Source organism: Dasypus novemcinctus, chromosome 8 (assembly GCF_030445035.2).
Source record: "Dasypus novemcinctus isolate mDasNov1 chromosome 8, mDasNov1.1.hap2, whole genome shotgun sequence".
NCBI lineage: Eukaryota > Metazoa > Chordata > Mammalia > Cingulata > Dasypodidae > Dasypus > Dasypus novemcinctus.
Window position 1 is genome coordinate 120409913 of NC_080680.1, and position 17183 is coordinate 120427095.

Consider the following 17183-nt stretch of genomic DNA (forward strand, 5'->3'; position numbering starts at 1 on the left):
CTGCCGTGGCCCAGCATACCTGGCTTGTGGAATAATAGCTCACTCTCTGTCATTGCAGGGCTGTCTTTTTCTGGGTCTTATCTGTATCTCCTCTCCTATTCTTATAAGGACACCAGGCAGATTGGATTAAGGACACATCTATTCTAGTATGACCTCATTTTAACTTCCCTGGCCTTATTTCCAAACAAGACCTGGTTCTGAGATACTGGGGATTGGACTGTTCAACCTATGCCTTGGGCGACACAATTCAACCCATCACAAAGGGTTAATTTAAAACAATTTGTGTCAATGTCAAGATGCCTGTGTGCTAAATTTTTCTTTGATTATTTACAAGGACAGAGAACTAACGTTCACTAAGCACTCACATATGCCAACCAGTTTATATATGTAAGCTGTGCTTTGTGATTCATGATCCTTCTGGCTAATATGGCAAATCCTTTCTCCTGCAAACAGCCTAGGGAATGTCTCATGTGTTAGTGGGGAAATTCTGTCTGCTTCCCCATAAGTCTAATCATTCATTTTACTCTCCTTCCTGTTCTGGTGATAGGACCACAACTGAGTCATGTCATGTCACCCTTGGGTCTCTGTGTGTGCCCACATCTGCTGCTGAAAGGCTCCTGATGTCTCCCTTGTACATGGTCAACACCTCCTTCCCAGTGCTCCCACCAATGTCCTTACTCCTCATATGCTAAGTCCTTGGGGAACCATGGAGGTCCGGTGTCTTAGTTTGCCAGAGCTGCTGTGACATACTACACGATGGGTTGGCTTAGCAGCAGGAATTTATTAGCTCATGGTTTCAGAAGCTAGGTGATCCAAATTAAGGCATCAGCAAGGCCATTCTTTCTCCATGAAATCTGTAGCATTCTGATGCTGGCTTGCTGCAGTCCTTGGGGTTCCATGGCTTGCCTCTCTGCTTCTATCATGTGGTGATGTCTGTCTGCTCTCCTGGTTTCTGCTGATTTCTGGCTTCTTCTGTGACCTTCTCTGACAGACTATACAAATTTATCTTATAAGGCATCCCATCATATGACTTAAAACCCACCCTGATTCACAAGCGAGGCTACATCTTAACTGATAATACATCTTCAATGGGTCCTATTTCCAAATGGATTCACACCCATAGGACTGGGGACTAAGATTAAGACCTTGTCTTTTGTTGGGATACATGATTCAGTCGACCCCAGCTGGGTTCCCTGAAGTCTTCCATTTTGAGTAGGAGAGTAGAAAAGCCTCTGCACCAGTTTAACTTTTATCTCACTTTGGCACCTGGGTACTGAAGCGTCATGACTTGTCTGTCCTTTCTTGTGCTAATCGCAGAGTTTTAGTAAAACAATACTTTTTCTTTCTGCTGTCCTCATGTCCCATCCTTGGATCTGGTTCTAGCAATTAGTTACTGAGGCTAGATCCTGCTATCTGGCCAAGGTCCACTCTCTTCCAGTGTAGGAACTGCATGCCAAGACTTCCCCTCCTCTCTCCCAATCTGCCTCTGAATTCCAAGATCAGCCACCTCTACCCAAGTCTTATATTTCATTTTTAATGCATTTTTATCAGCTCACTCCTGATTTACAAACTAGAAAGCTGAAGCACACAGAAAAGTTAAGTAGAGAAGTGGACTTGGCCCAGTGGATAGGGCGTCCGTCTACCACATGGGAGATCTGCGGTTCAAACCCTGGGCCTCCTTGACCTGTGTGGAGCTGGCCCATGCGCAGTGCTGATATGTGCAAGGAGTGCCGTGCCACGCAGGGTTGTCCCCACGTAGGGGGGCCCCACATGCAAGGAGTGCGCCCCGTAAGGAGAGCCGCCCAGCACGAAAGAAAGTGCAGCCTACCCAGGAATGGCGCTGCACACACGCAGAGCTGACTCAGCAAGATGACACAACCAAAAAACACAGATTCCCATGCTGCTGACAGCAACAGAAGTGGACAAAAAGAAGAACACACAGCAAATGGACACAGAGAACAGACAACTGGGGTGGGGAGGGGGGAGGCAAGGGGAGAGAAATAAATACAATAAATCTTAAAAAAAAAAAAGTTAGGTAAGTTGACTGGGTTATACATCAGAACCTCATGTTACAAATACAGATCTCAGAACCTTATGCCAAACCTGTCAAGTCAGAATCTCCAGGTGTGGGGCCCAGGATTCTTAACAGACGATTCTGGGCCACCTTCTGTAGCACTGCTGTGAAGATGGATATTTGGAACTCACCTTCTTAGCACCTGTCACAAAGGCAACACCCTAATAGGTCCCTGAATTGGAAGAGGAGATAGAGAAGGAACTAAGGAGAAGAAAATTGGAGCCAGCAGCTGAGAGGAGGAGTCAAGGGAAAAGGCTTAGAAACAAGAGCTGTCTTAGACGAAACGTGAGACTTGGTTATGAAACACCAGACAGAAAAGCAGAGCAGCTCCAGTGAGGTGCCGCCCTCATCCTGTGGCAGCATAGCTGGCAGCCTTCTCACAGGGAACTTAAAAAGAGGAGCAGTGGACAGCTTGCGTGGAGAAAATTTCACCTTTTGAACAACAGGCTGGGGTGTTTCAAATGATATAAATTAGTAACCAACAGGCAAGCAAGCAGTGTTTCTAAGGACTCCGTGAGTTATCTCGCTCCCCAGCTGAAGTCAGGTGAGTGTTTGGGGGAGTCGGGGCTGGCATTGAGCGTTGGAGAAGGTTTGCTACCTGGTGTGCCAGCCTGCGCTGCGCCCAGGAAGGCTGCTTTCCATTTGTTGCATGTGTCTCTCCCATCTCAGCGGAGAGCACAATTCTCCTGGGTGGTTTAGACTTAGAAAAACAAATTTGTGTAGGATGCATAAGCCTAACCAAAAGGTTGTTTAAAGGCTATTCCTGGAAGCATAATACGTACTTAGTGTATTAGTTTCCTTGGGCTGCCATAGCAAACAACCACAAACTGGATGGCTTAAAGTAACCAGGATTTGTTCTGGAGGCTGAACGTTCTAAATCAAGGCATTGGCAGGATTGGTTCCTTCTGGAGGCTCGGTGGGAGACTCTTTGCCCTGCTTCTCTCCTAGCCTCTGGTGGCTGCCGGCAATCCTCGGTGTTCCTTGGCTGGTAGCATGACTCCATTGCAAAATAGGTTTAGAAGAATTCATAATATCCAAGTAGAGCTTCCCAACACTAAGTCTTTTAGCAGTGTAGAAGTCACAGGGAACTTACTTGGACTTTGGAAAATGCAGGGAACTCTGAATTCTGCGATTGCATCTCTGCCACCTGGAGGAATGAAGGCTTGAAATAGAAATGACTTTGAATTCCAGAAATAGAGCAAAAATTGCATTTTGTGCACACATTGGTTTGTGGACTAAAAATATTTTTTCTTTTTTTAAAATTTATTTTTTTGAAGATATATAGATAAAAAAAATGTTACATTAAAAATATAAAAGGTTCCCATATACCCTATCCCCCACCCCCCCAACACTCCTCCCACATCAACTTTCATCATTGTGGCACATTCATTGCATGTGGTGAATACATTTAGGACCACTGCTGTACCACAAGGATTATAGTTTACATTATAGTTTACACTCTCCCCCAGTGCATTCAGTGGGTTATGACAGGATATATAATGTCCAGCATCTGCCCCTGCAATATCACTTAGGACAACTCCAAGTCCTGAAAATGCCTCCACATCACATCTCTTCTTCCCTCTCCCTGCCCTCAGCAGCTACCGTGTCCCCTTGCTCCACATCAATGCTACAGTTTCTTCCATTACTAGTCACAACAGTTCTATAGTAGAATACCAGTAAGTCCCCCCTAATCCATATTTTATTCCTCCAGCCTGTGGACCCTGGGATGGTGATGTCCACCCCACCTCTAAATCGAGAGGGGGCTTAGATCCTACATAGTTGATGGATTAATTCTGCTTGCAGTTGTAAGCACTCTCAGTTCCCTGGTGTGGTGGTTAATCATTCTCACCTCCCTGTTAGCTGACCTGGTCCCTGTTAGCTGACCTGGGTAAGTCCAATGAACTGGAGAGTAGGTATTGCAACTCTGCTGATGCTCAGGGTCCAGCTGGCACATGGACAGTTCAGAGATTCAAGTCTCCTGAGTAAACACCAACCCCAGTGCAAACCACAGGTTCAGTAAAGGTGACAGAAGAGGCATGTGTAGAAAGCTCACATCTGAGTCCAACTCCATCACACTCAGGTACACAAATTTTAAGGCAAGGCACTGAACTCCAGAGTCAGTCCTCAGAAGCTCTGGGGTTGTATCTACTTTGGCTGTGTGGACTAAAATTTAATACTTACTATATTACTTACTATTCCATTATTTGTCCTGCCAAGCTTTGCACAAGGATATGTATTGATTGAACTCCAGAGTAAGGAAAAAGAAAAGATGAAGTTGAAGACAAGAAAGTTAATGGGAAGGGAAAAGGAGAGGGGGGCTGAGAGAAGAATGAGCTTTCCTATACCCACTCTTATTTGGGGAAACTAAGTAAGCTTTACAGGCAGGATCAGATGGAATGGGCTAAGATTCGTTTTTTTTTTTAAAGATTTATTTATTTTTATTTACTTCTCTCCCCCTTCCCCCTTCCCACCGCCCCAGTTGTCTGTTCTCTGTGTTTATTGGCTGCGTCTTCTTCTTTGTCTGCTTCTGTTGTTGTCAGCCTATGGGCCAGCTCCACACGGGTCAAGGAGGCCCGGGGTTTGAACCGTGGACTCCCATGTGGTAGACGGATGCCCTAACCACTGGGCCAAGTCCACTTCCCTGGGCTAAGATTCTTGCTTCATTTCTTTTATAGGGGAATACTTTAGTTCACTACCGCTCCTTATCTCATTCATCTGACCTTTATCTACAAATTTAGATAAAGGTGAGCTTGTTGAGCTCGATTTCCTAACTTATAGGAATAGTAATAGTTTTTTCCTTCCCACAGGGATGCTGCAAGTGTCAAGTGGGCTAATGACCGTGAATGGGTCTTGAAAGTAAAAAGCCTTTACTTGTCATCCAGTGGCTAACCTTCTGTAAGTGTTCAAGAATTGTTTGCTGCTAGAGAGTAAAAGGGAATCAAGGGAAGAACAGAATTCTAACAGCCATTTAAAAGAACTTTTCAACTGGCTGTTATCTATAATTAAGTATCCTTTCAGTTTTCCCAGAGCCGATGCTGCATTTTTGTTTGCTGAAGACTGTGCATGAAGGAATGAGGCATCAGTTTGTGCCAATCCATTGTTAAGTAGCTTCATTTTGAAGACAGATTTTCTTTGGTGTGTGGTCTCTTGTGAAATGACTCAGAAGATGGTAATTCTCCATCCCCAAGCTTATCAGAATTGTCCCTAGGCCTATAGTCCTCCCCTTCCATTAAAAAAAATTTTTTTTTAAGATTTATTTTTATTTATTTCTCTCCCCTCTCTCCACCCCCCTGCCCAGTTGTCTGCTCTCTGTGTCCATTCACTGTGTGTTCTTCTGTGACCGCTTCTATCCTTATCAGCGGTACCGGGAATGTGTGTTTCTTTTTGTTGCATCATCTTGCTGTGTCAGCTCTCCGTGTGTGCGGCGCCACTCCTGGGCAGGCTGCACTTTCTTTCACACTGGGCAGCTCTCCTTACGGGGTGCACTCCTTGCACTTGGGCCTCCCCTACGCGAGGGACACCCCTGCGTGGCATAGCACTCCTTGCGTGCATCAGCATTGCGCATGGGCCAGCTCCACACGGGTCAAGGAGGCCCGGGGTTTGAACTGCAGACCTCCCATATGGTAGGCGGATGCCCTGTCCATTGGGCCAAGTCCACTTCCCCCATTTAAAATTTATCTTCAAAATCATCCTATTGAACCATCAGACGTGTGTAAAATTCAAATGCTTATACAACATATAAAAAAGAAAGGCACAATAAATAACCAAACGAGAAAAGTCGCACAAAAATACAGTTTCTCATTGCAAATTTGTTTCCTAAAGAGTTCATATTTTGCAATGTTTACAAGTGTCAGGGTGCTGCTGAGTTGGAGCATGTATGAATTCATTTTTTTGGAATGCAAATTTGCCTCTGATTTTCTATTACATCAGTAGAGTGTATTCATCCCACTAACTCATTCCAAGGAGCATAAGGGGAATTTGGGATAGGTAATTCAGGAAGGAGAAGCAAACATTATCAGTCTACTGTCCTCCCTCGATACAGTATAGAGCTCACCAATGAGCAACAGCCTATATTACATCTAATACTTCTGAATGGGCTCAGCCAGTTGAACATGGTCCTTCTGCAAACTCCTTATGGGAATGAAAGACTGGTAACAAAATCGCTAACTTCTCCATCACTATCCATTATTGTGAGCACTTACATTTCATGACACTTGAAGTTCAAAGAGTGTTTCTATTTTCCTAGTTACGTGCACTTATAAAAACCCCTACCAATATCTTGCCTAAGGGAGTGTTATATAAGGAGCAGATGGTGACATAAGTCTCATAAGTCTTTTTTTTTCCACAACTGGTCTCATAAATCTTTAATCCAAATTGAATCATCCCTGAGGATTAACAGTCCTACAACTGTTATACCACCAGTTTGTGAAAAGTGATCTGTCAAACTTGGCCTTGGATCCCTACCAAATCTTTCTTTTTTTGGCTTTTTAAAAAGATTTATTTTATTTATTTATTTCTCCCACCCCTTGTTATTTTTTTTGTGTGTCACAGTCTGCTCTCCATGTCCGTTTGTTGTGTGCTCATCTTTATTTTTTTGGAGGCATGGGAACTGAACCTAGGACCTCCCTTGTAGGAGAGAGCCGCCCAATCACTTGTCTCTCTCATGTTTTCTCTTTGTGCCTCTTTGTTGTATCATCTTGTGTCAGCTATCCACACTAGCCTGTCACATCAGCTCACTGTTCTGCTCGTCTTCTTTAGGAGACACTGGGAACCAAACCCAGGACCTCCCATGTAGTAGTCAGGCACCCAACTGCTTGAGCCACATCTGCTGTCCCCTACCAGAGGGCACTCTCTGTCTTGTCAATTTCTGAAAGAAGGTGATTCTGTTTAACCTATGTTTCAGGGTTATAGGAGAGTTACTGATGATATGGCTCCTTCTTTTGCTCTGAGACACCATTCAAAAGCACATACCATGGACTGGCCAAGTGGCCTCCTTCTCTTTTATTTTTGCCATAGGTTTGTTTATATAAAAACCACATATTTCTCTTTGGAGAACTGCTTATTATTGGAAGTTTCAATATAATCTAATCCCTTGCATTTACCTTGATGTAAATGGTAATATTTTTTTGAATTTCTGACAAGTAGAAACAATAAATTAACACATTCAATTGGAGCTCTATGAAAAACAAGGAGACGAATATCAAGTATTAAATAGTCAGCTGAGTACTGAGACCTCCAAACAAAATTCTAACTCCAAGATAGATTCTGTCTCAAAGATTGTGTATGCAACCTACCTTCTTGCATCTCTCTTTCTTCTTACATTTAACTATATAACCCCGACCTTCTGAATTAATTACCCTCTTCTTTAGTGTTTTCTCAGGGTAAGAACAATTACATTGTAAAATTAGTAGGTCTGGGTCAAATCTATAGAGTTATATCAAAACCTGGATCTAACAAGTTAAATACTATAATTAAGGATTTTCCTAAATCTCAGGAAGACAGAAATTTTCTGTAGAATTTAGAATTTTTAAAGATACACATTGTCTGAGATTACAGATGTGTATTGTTGTTAGTTCCTCAACTGGAGAAATGGAAAGAGAAGATTTAAATAACCCAAACATATAATTTTTAAAATATTGGCTTGGGAGTGCAAGAAAAATACAGCATTTCAGACACTTTTTTTTTTAAAGAGAGATCAGCAAAGAATCAAAATTGTAAACAAAATGAAGATAAAAAATCAAAATTATAAACAAAATAAAGGTAAAGATAAAAAATAGGCACCAAAAAGTATTCTGGGATAGAATCAATGGCTAAAATAAAGGGAGAATTTTCCTCTTTCTCTCTCTTTCTCTTTCACTTTTGATTGTGATTATATATATACAACTCAAAATTTCCCATTTTAACCATTTTTTGTCTTCTCTTTTTGCAAGTTGACTCAAACTTAACTATGGGATTTAGTAAAATAAAACAAACAAAGGTGAAACATCTAATGAAGAAAATGTTCAGTATGCTACTCAACATTTTCAGGGTGTCTTCAAAATAATCCAGCTAAGAATTAATACTGCTTATAGATCTCTAGAATGTCAACTGGGCCCTGAAATTTAAAAAATCAAAATCAAAAACAAAAACAACAATGAAAGGTCTTCTGTTTCTCTAAGAATTAAAAGCCTACAGATAATGAAGGTGACTTGACACTGCAAAGAGAAGAGCCACTGAAAGAACCAGTATCCCATATTGACTGAGAAATAGAACAGTTACCCTAAAATATTCAACCATGTTGCTCCAAGGGACAAATTGGCCTTCAATTCCTTGTTCTTCTGTTAACTCCCCAACAGGAGTTGGAGTAGGAGAATCTGTGATTTTGTTCCTGACTTTTGGCTGACATAAGTTCCTAGCCCAAGCGGTTATAGATAATAGAATAGCACTGGATTTTCTTTTGGCCAAGCAGGAGGGAATCTGTGACATTGCTAACACTTCAAAGAGTAACTGGATGAACACTGCAAGTGAGGTGGAACATTTTATATCTAAATTAAAAGGAAAGGAAGGCAGCCTGGCTATCTATAGTAGACTCATAGTAGACTCATGGTGTCATTGGGGCTTGTTTTCTTGATAAGGTCCATGAAATCTTGAGTCTTGGTTATAAAATTACGTTTCCCAGACCTTTCTTATAATACAGTCCATCCTCATTAATCATGGATTCTGCATCTGAAGTTTTTTTTTCTCACTGAAATCTATTTGTAACCTCCAAATCAGTAGTTGCAGCACCTTCATAGACATTTACAGGCAAATACAGAAGGGTGGAAAATTTGAGTCACCAGTGTGAGTGCTCCCATCTGAAGTCAACCGATGTTCCAGCTCTCCAAGTGTAAACAAGTGTCCTTTTCATGTTATATTTAGTACCACTTTTTTTTTTTTCAATCCTTTTTGGTGATTTCTCTGTGGAAAATGGCTCCTGTATTAGTCAGCCAAAGGGGTGCTGATACAAAATACCAGAAATTGGTTGGTTTTTATAAAGGGTATTTATTTGGGGTAGGAGCTTACAGATACCAGGCATAAGTTACTTCAATCACCAGGTCTATTTTCACTTGTTGGAGCAAGATGGCTGCTGACAGCTGTGAGGGTTCAGGCTTCCTGGATTTCTTCCTTCCAGGGTCTTGCTTCTCTCTGGGGTCAAGCTTCCTTTCTTCCTGGGACTGTCTTCTCTTTCCTCTGTGAGCTTACTTCCCAGTGCTCCAGCTTAAGTTTTCAGCATCAAACTCCAACATCATAACTCCAACATCAGAATCCCTCAAATCTGTTCTCTGCTATGCCTTTTATCTGTGAGTCCCCACCCTTTGGTGGACCCCTGGACATGATTGAGTTATCAACGCCCTAATGATAACTCAATCATGCCCAGGTACAGATCAGATTTCAAACATGATCCAATATCTGTTTTTGGAATTCATAACCATATCAAACTGCCAAAGGTGCAGATGCAAAATACCAGAAATCTGCTGGTTTTTATAAAGGGATAGAAGCTTATTATTATTTGGGATAGACGCTTACAAAGTCAAAAGGTGATAAAGAGTAAATTACTTCTCTCACCAAAGTCTGTTGCCACGTCCTGGAGCAAGATGGCTGCCTGTCTCTTCAAGAGTCAGCCTTCCTCTTCAGGCTCCATGGTCCCAATTTCTTCTGGTCTCAGCTGTAGACTGGTATAAGGTTCATCTCTCTCCCTGGGGCTCATCTCTTTCTGGACGCAGCTGCTCTGCTCTCTTCACAAGGTCAGCTATAGACTATCAGGCTCATTCTCTTCCCAGGGCTTCTGTTATGTTTAATGGAGCCTTCTCTCTTTCCTCACGTATCTGCTTCTCTGTATATTTACTTCCCGGGGCTCCAGCATCAAAAACTCAAACTCTCTCCTCTGTCATGTTTTCTCTGTCCTACTGATGTGGCCGAATCAAAGCTCTAATTTTAATTTAATCAAGTAAAAGTGAAACAATCAAACTTTATACAATCAAAGGGGAGCATGCCCAGAAGAACAGACCAGTTTACAAACATAATCGAATATCTATTTTTGGAATTCATAAACAATGCCAAACTGCTACAGTTCCCAAGCATAATGCTGAAGTGCTGTCTAGTGTTCCCAAGCTCAGAAGGCTGTGATGTACGTTACATAACGTCAATGTTAATGAAGAAACAATACATAATAAACCAGATATCTTTAAACAGAAACACACATAAAACAAGGCTATATATTGGTCAATTGACAAAAATGTTGTGACCAGAAGCACCCAGGAACTTAACCCTGTATTCCCCCTGTGAAAGTTAAACTCATGTGTCAACTTAGCCAGGTTTTGGTGTCTAGTTGTTTGGTCAAGCATGCATTGACATCGTTGTTACTGTGAAGAAATTTCATGGACTTAGATAATCAGTTAGTTCATCACATCTATGGCTAATTACACATACAATCAATTGAGGAGATGCCTTCCAACAACATTGATTTAATGACTTTAAAACTAAAACTAAACGTAATAGCTACTTGTTACTTTAGCTATAAAATGATGAGTCATTTCCCAGGAATATATGCACTCTTTTAACTATCAGTCCCCTCTTTCAGTCCTCACTGAGCTCAAACTGCAGTAGAGTACATCAAGGATTGAGGCGTCATCACTGCTGTCTATTCTCTTTGAAGATGAGGCTTTGTTTGTGGATAGAAGATTTTCAGTCAATAAGGATGATTTCATCTTATTTCTGGTCTTGAATCACTTGTCAAATCATATATTAAGGCAGTGGTTGCATATAAGACTCTGAACAACACACATCAAGCAACTTTGAGACAAGGAAGTCCAACTGAGGTATAGTTGATTCTCATTCACCTAGTCAGGGTCTATAAAGTCACAGTAAATGCTGAATGAGCAAATGCTGAACTAGTGCTCTTGGTGGGTGTATTAGTCAGGGATCTCTAGGGAACCAAAACCCCCAGTAGACATCTGTGATGGTTGGGTGAATGTGTCAACTTGGCCAGGTAATGGTGCCCAGTTGTTTGGTCAGTCAAGCACTGGCCTAATTGTTACTGTGAAGACATTTCATTGACTTAAACCATTAGTAGGTTGATTGCAAACTACTATGACTGATTACATCTACAATCAACTGAGGAGATTGCCTTCAGCAATGAGAGAAGTCTCATCAAGTCAATTGAAGGCCTTAAAAGCAGAAGTAATTTCAACAGTCAGAAGAGAGAATTTCCAACTCTACTTCAGTCAGCCAGTTCCTTCCAGGGAATTCATCAAGGACCTTCATTGGAGTTCCTGGCCTGCAAACTGCCCTAGAAATTTGGATGTGCCCATCCCCATAGTCACATGAGACAATTTTATAAAATCTCATGATATTTACAGATATCTCCTATTGGTTCTGTTCCTCTAGAGAATCCTGATTAATACAATATCTGTATATTCAGGACCTCAGAAGTATCATCTTGAACATGTTTTCTTGCTCTGTGGTTCTGAGGATAGAATTGGTAGTGGGAAAACCCAAGAGCTTCAGAGAAGAATCTGGTCAGCTAGATTGCTATGGAACCTCAGGCCCCAGGTTTTCTGCTATTACCAGAGATTGTGAGTCTCTGGACATTCTTTTCCATTTGCTAGAGTAAAACTGTGAGACTGCTAAGAGAGGGAAGACCTGGGTTTGGGCTGGGGCTAGTTAGTAGGACACTCAGGACTCTTCCCTGTAGAGAAACAGCATCAACGCAAGGACAAAAATAAAGAACCAAAATGGCACCAGGCAAATAAGTAGCTTATTTAACTGAGAAGCACGATGGTAAACATCAGTCATAGACTTATCCATGAGCACAAGTGATAATTGAGCTTAGTGTCTTATGGTTTCTCAGCTCTGCTGCTTTAACCTGACTTTGAAGGGCACAGGCTTGGCCAGCTGTAAGACTAAAAAATGCATTAGGCAAATGGTTAGACATGAGCTTTATTGGGACTTACAAACAGGAGAGCCTTTGATGGTGGCTGGTCAAAGAATGGTTAATGCTCTGCAAAGAAGAGGAAAGGACGGGGAAAATAAGGGATCTCAGACAAAGACATTCCATAGGGTATGAGAACAGAGTTTCTGTAAAAGTTACATGAGGTGCACAAATGGGGTGTTTGGTGATGTTATTACAGGAAGGGAGTACACAGCTTGAGGGGATTAAAGTCTGTAGGATCATTTTTACATTCTTTACTTCTGGGAGGTCTGTTACCTTTTAACTTGTAAGGATCCAGGTTACACGGGGCAGCTGTGTGCTTTAGGCTGTTCCATTTAAGGGGCGGGGTGGGGCACCCTGGTCCCTGGGTTCGCATACCTCCTTTCCCCTGTGTTGTGGCCATTCTCAAGAGGGCCACTCTTTTTCTTCATGGTGGCAGAAAGGCTGCTAGCAGCTTCACGTTTACATCCTAGATACCAAACAACCTCAACAGAAAGCTTTATCGTAGTTCCAAAGTTCCCCATTTGGCTTCTGAGTGTCCTCATTTGAGTTGTTCCCAAGTAAATCTCAAGGAAAAAGAGTGGGGAAGAAATATTTCTCCAAGGGAAATTTGCATGCTGTCACCAAAAGAATGGCAAGTGGATTCTGGGAAGGCAGAATCCCACCCTCTGTTATAAGGATGCAGCAGTGTCTCAAAGAACTCAGGTACAGCTAGAATTAGCTAGAATTGGAAATTTGAAATGGCTAGAATTGGAAATTTGAAAGCCACCAGAACTCTCTCTTTGACTTTCATCTTTGTGCCTGCTTTACTTATGTTGTCCATCTCTCGCTTCTTTTCTCCTGTCCCACCCCATCCTACCTTGAAGATTGGCTTCTCTGAATATCTGGACACAGCTTCTGAATTTTAAGGATCCAGCCATCAGCCAAGAGTCCATGGCCAGCACTATGGTGAGATAAGGCAAGGTCTTTGGATGCAAAATTTAAGGAGGCTCTCAATCTCAGGGTCAACCCTGTGCTTGTATAAGTCTGAGTGAGGGCCTCCTTAAATTTTGCATCCTGGGAGCCTTTCTTGCCTCACCCTAGTCCTAGCACTGACAGAGTGACTAGTGATCTCTTGGTGAGTCCCAATTCTAAAGTGGCAAGGGGGAACATCTCTGGCACATCTGGAATCAGATGCCCCACCCTGATCCAATCAGCCAAGACCCCAGGGTTGAGGTCACATGTGCAGACATAGCTGCTGAGGGCCCATCTCTGGACTTTGGGAGGCAGTTCCCAAGGTAAATGGGAATCATGATTTAGGAAGAATGTCCCAGAGTTTCTATTATAAAAGCATTATATAGAATATTAATTTTTATTACATTTTTTGAGTATTTTTTTATTTGAGAAATTGTGAGCTAACAAAACAATCATGCATACCATACAGAATTCCCATACATCACCCCCCCCACCACCACCACCACCTTGCATTGTTGTAGCACTCTGGCTGATCGATGATCATTGGGTTCTTTGGCTTTCCTATCACCTGGCAGTGTCTTCTTTTCTGTGTTCTGTTGACTTTCAGTTCTGGCTCCTCCCTGTGGCTTCTTTCTCTAAGACCTCTGGTACTAAGATTAAGACCCACCCTGATTCAGTTGGGTACACCTTAACTAAAAATAACATCTTCAAAAGTTTCTGTTTATATTGGGTTCTTACCCACAGGAATGGATTAAGGTTAAGAACATTCTGTCCCTGCTGCACGCAGGGTACATACCTTAATCTGCCACAGTAGTCTATCTCGAGAACACACAAGTAAAGGCTCATGATGTTTGAATTAATGCCACCTTCTTCTATCAAGAACTGTCCCAATACTGTGGGAAATATTTGCAATCATTCCTTTTACTCAAAATGATTCTATTTTTTTTTTAATTTTTTTATTTTTTATTGACTTAGTAATAATATTACATTAAAAATATACAACCCAAATGCCCATCAACAGACGAGTGGATCAATAAAATGTGGTATATACACACAATGGAATACTACTCGGCTGTAAGAACAAACACACTACAAACACATGTGATAACATGGATGAATCTTGAGAACCTTATGTTGAGTGAAGCAACCCAGACATTGAAGGACAAATACTACATGACCTCAATGATATGAAATAAACAAGCTGCCCTAGACAGCAAGAGACTGAACGATAGGCTTGCAGGAAATCGGAGGGTGGAGGAAGGATATGAGCCGATGTCTGCAGGGGTGGAATTTAAGACGAGATGGTGGTAAGTATGAACACAAAGAAGAGATAAAAGGGGGGCAAGGGGTTGCCTTTGCTTGGGGCTTTGCGGGTTTGAGGGTGGCTGGGGAGGGACGGGTGGGTAACGTTGCCCAAAAGTGGGGGGAGGGAGGGGTAGCATACGAACCAGGAGAGGGTCAGGTGTTGGTGGAGAGTAAAATGCCGAGAAAATCATATCAAAATATAATAAAGAGGGTTACCTGTTTAGAATGCTCGGAGGGGAGGGTCTGATGCAGGACGGGCTCCTGGGGAATGTCTAAATGCTCATTCTGCCAGAGTGGGTGACACCATGGGGTAGAAACCCAAGTAGTGAGAGTGGGGGTGGACCCACATCCTGGGGAGGACTAATGCCATCCAATAGAGGGAACTGTATCCCTCGAGAGAAAGGGTGGCTCCCAGGGCATTGGGGCAGTTGAGCAAGTTAGGCCCTGAACAATATTCCATCTATCTCTGGAAGTGGCTCCTCAGGAAACGGAGGTTGGCTATCACTGAGGGCACCAAGGTGGAAGGGAAAATGGACGTTAAATGTGTGGAACCAAAGTAAATGGGGGGTAAGAGAGGAGTTTCTTGAGAGTACACAAGGATGGATATAAAACATGTAATATTACACCATAACATATAGGAGATGACAGACTGATAATGTAAACCATAATGTAAAACATAGGATAACTAAAAATGTAAAGAACTGTGTATCCTAAAGTATGCACCATAATGTAAACACAGATGTCACCTTGTTAGAAAGCTAATGTCTCAGACTCTGTACATCACTTTAAGTAAATATGATATGAATAGGGCGTAAGAGTATCACTGTGGAAGGGAAAAGGTTTTCTGGTGGATGTGTGGGAGTGCTGTATATTATATATATACATTGCTGTGGTCTAGCACTCCTGTGAAGAAAAGCTGAATAATTAGGGGGGGGGGGGGGGAAAGAAAAAAATAGGATGTGGAATTTTTTCAAGTCAACATTCTTTATCTAAGTTCTTTATCTAACTTTATCCAAGTTCTTTATCTATCCTTTAAACTCATCGCTATATGCCATTCCCTAGTAAGGGACCATGACATTATATTGGGCTTCAAATTTCGGGGAGTTCTGGATCACAGAGTGTTTCAACAATGGCAATGGAGGGATACTGGTATGGGATACCAATGACAGATGATATATGACTGACAGGGAGCTGTACAGAACATATGTCCAGGGTGCATGGTAATGTTTGGATATACTCATAGTGGCAACAATTAAAAACCACAGTAGGGGGGGTACTGGGTTCCCGGCCAGTGGTGCTCTGTCGTGGTCCCTAGGGGAGCAGCGACAGTCTCCCAGGTACAGTGGTGGGGACCGGGAGGGAGTGAGGGTTCAACAGTGAGCCCCTGATACTAATGACTATGCTTGTGAGCTGATAAACCCAAAATAATAACAAGGCCTAGAGCAACTTTGTGCCTGGGAATTTCCTTCTGTCAGCCTTCATGTTACTCAAATGTGGCCAGTCTCGAAGCCAAACTCAGCATGTAAATGCAATGCCTTCCCCCCAGCGTGGGACATGACACCCGGGGATGAGCCTCCCTGGCAACGAGGGACCACTATCAACTACCAACTGATGATGCAACTGGAAAATGACCTTATACGGAAGGTTCAATGCGGATCAGCAGAATATCCATGTCTACATAAAATACCATGACTTTAAAATGCTGTTTGACCTAAAGTAAGGGGGAAATGGAAAGGAGAAATGAGTTTATATGGCTACGAGTTTCTAAAAAAGAGTCTGGAGGCTGGCAGAAGGTTTGCCCTCATGCACAACTGAGCAGAGTCAGAGAGACAGATAAAGCAGATACAACCCCCAGATATTGGTTCCTTTGAGGGCTAAAGAGACCCATGGGAGTTATGGTCACGGCCGATGGGGTTAACTACCAGGGCAGATGGCCCCTCTTTGGAAATGGTGTTTATGTGTGATGAATCTGGACTCAGATGGGATCTCCCTTCATAAGACTTTCATGCTAATGTGCTGGAGGTGCAGTTAATGTTGGGGTTTAAGATATATTTAGGGGATTTGAATCTCTGGACTGACAATGTGATAGCCAGATCCTGAGCCTCAACAGACTCCAGCACCTACAATCTGATTTATTGGACTTACCACACTCAGCTAAGATGGAGGTGAAGAAGGACAACCACCACACCATGGAGCCTAGAGTGATTACAACTGAAAATGGGAGGATTGCATCCAGCATCCAGGTGGAATCTGAGCCTCCTCTTGACATAAAGGTGCAATGGACACAACTAATCCAGTGTCCACATAGAAGAGGTGGCATTGGATTGGGAAAAGTGGACATAATGGACAAAGGGTATGGGGAAAGGCAGGAAGAGATGAGAGGTGGAGGCATCTTCGGGACATGGAGCTGCCCTGGATGGTGCTTCAGAGGTAATCACCGGACATTGTAAATCCTCACAGGGCCTACATGATGGAATAGAGGAGAGTATGGGCCATGATGTGAACCAATGTATATGAGGTGCAGAGGTGCCCAAAGATGTACTTACCAAATCCAATGGATGTGTCATGATGATGGGAACGAGTGTTGTTGGGGGGGGGGGAGAGGGGGGGTGGGGGGGTGGGGTTGAATGGGACCTCACATATATATTTTTAATGTAATATTATTACAAAGTCAATAAAAAATAAAAAAATTAAAAAAAAATAAAATAAAATAAAAATATATATGTGAGGTCCCATTCAACCCCACCCCCCCACCCCCCCATCTCCCCCCCCCCCAACAACACTCGTTCCCATCATCATGACACATCCATTGGATTTGGTAAGTACATCTTTGGGCACCTCTGCACCTCATATACATTGGTTCACATCATGGCCCATACTCTCCTCTATTCCTTCAAGTGG

General features: G+C 42.6%; 1 protein-coding gene across 6 annotated transcripts in view; it reads left to right on the forward strand.

Moving 5' to 3' along the window:
- LOC101419268 (acyl-coenzyme A amino acid N-acyltransferase 2-like) overlaps nt 1-17183 on the forward strand; it is a 36489-nt gene that overhangs the window by 577 nt on the left and 18729 nt on the right. Inside the window, exons 1-2 of one of the 6 annotated variants that reach the window (XM_004483318.4) lie at nt 2168-2618; nt 4882-4969. The exons of 1 other annotated variant lie outside the window; for it this stretch is intronic. The gene's annotated coding sequence lies outside the window, so the exon portion shown is untranslated. Of the gene's footprint in view, nt 1-2157; nt 2619-4881; nt 4970-17183 lie in introns of those variants that run through there. 4 more of the 6 variants (XM_004483319.4, XM_071217102.1, XM_004483320.4 and 1 more) reach the window with 4 other exon arrangements.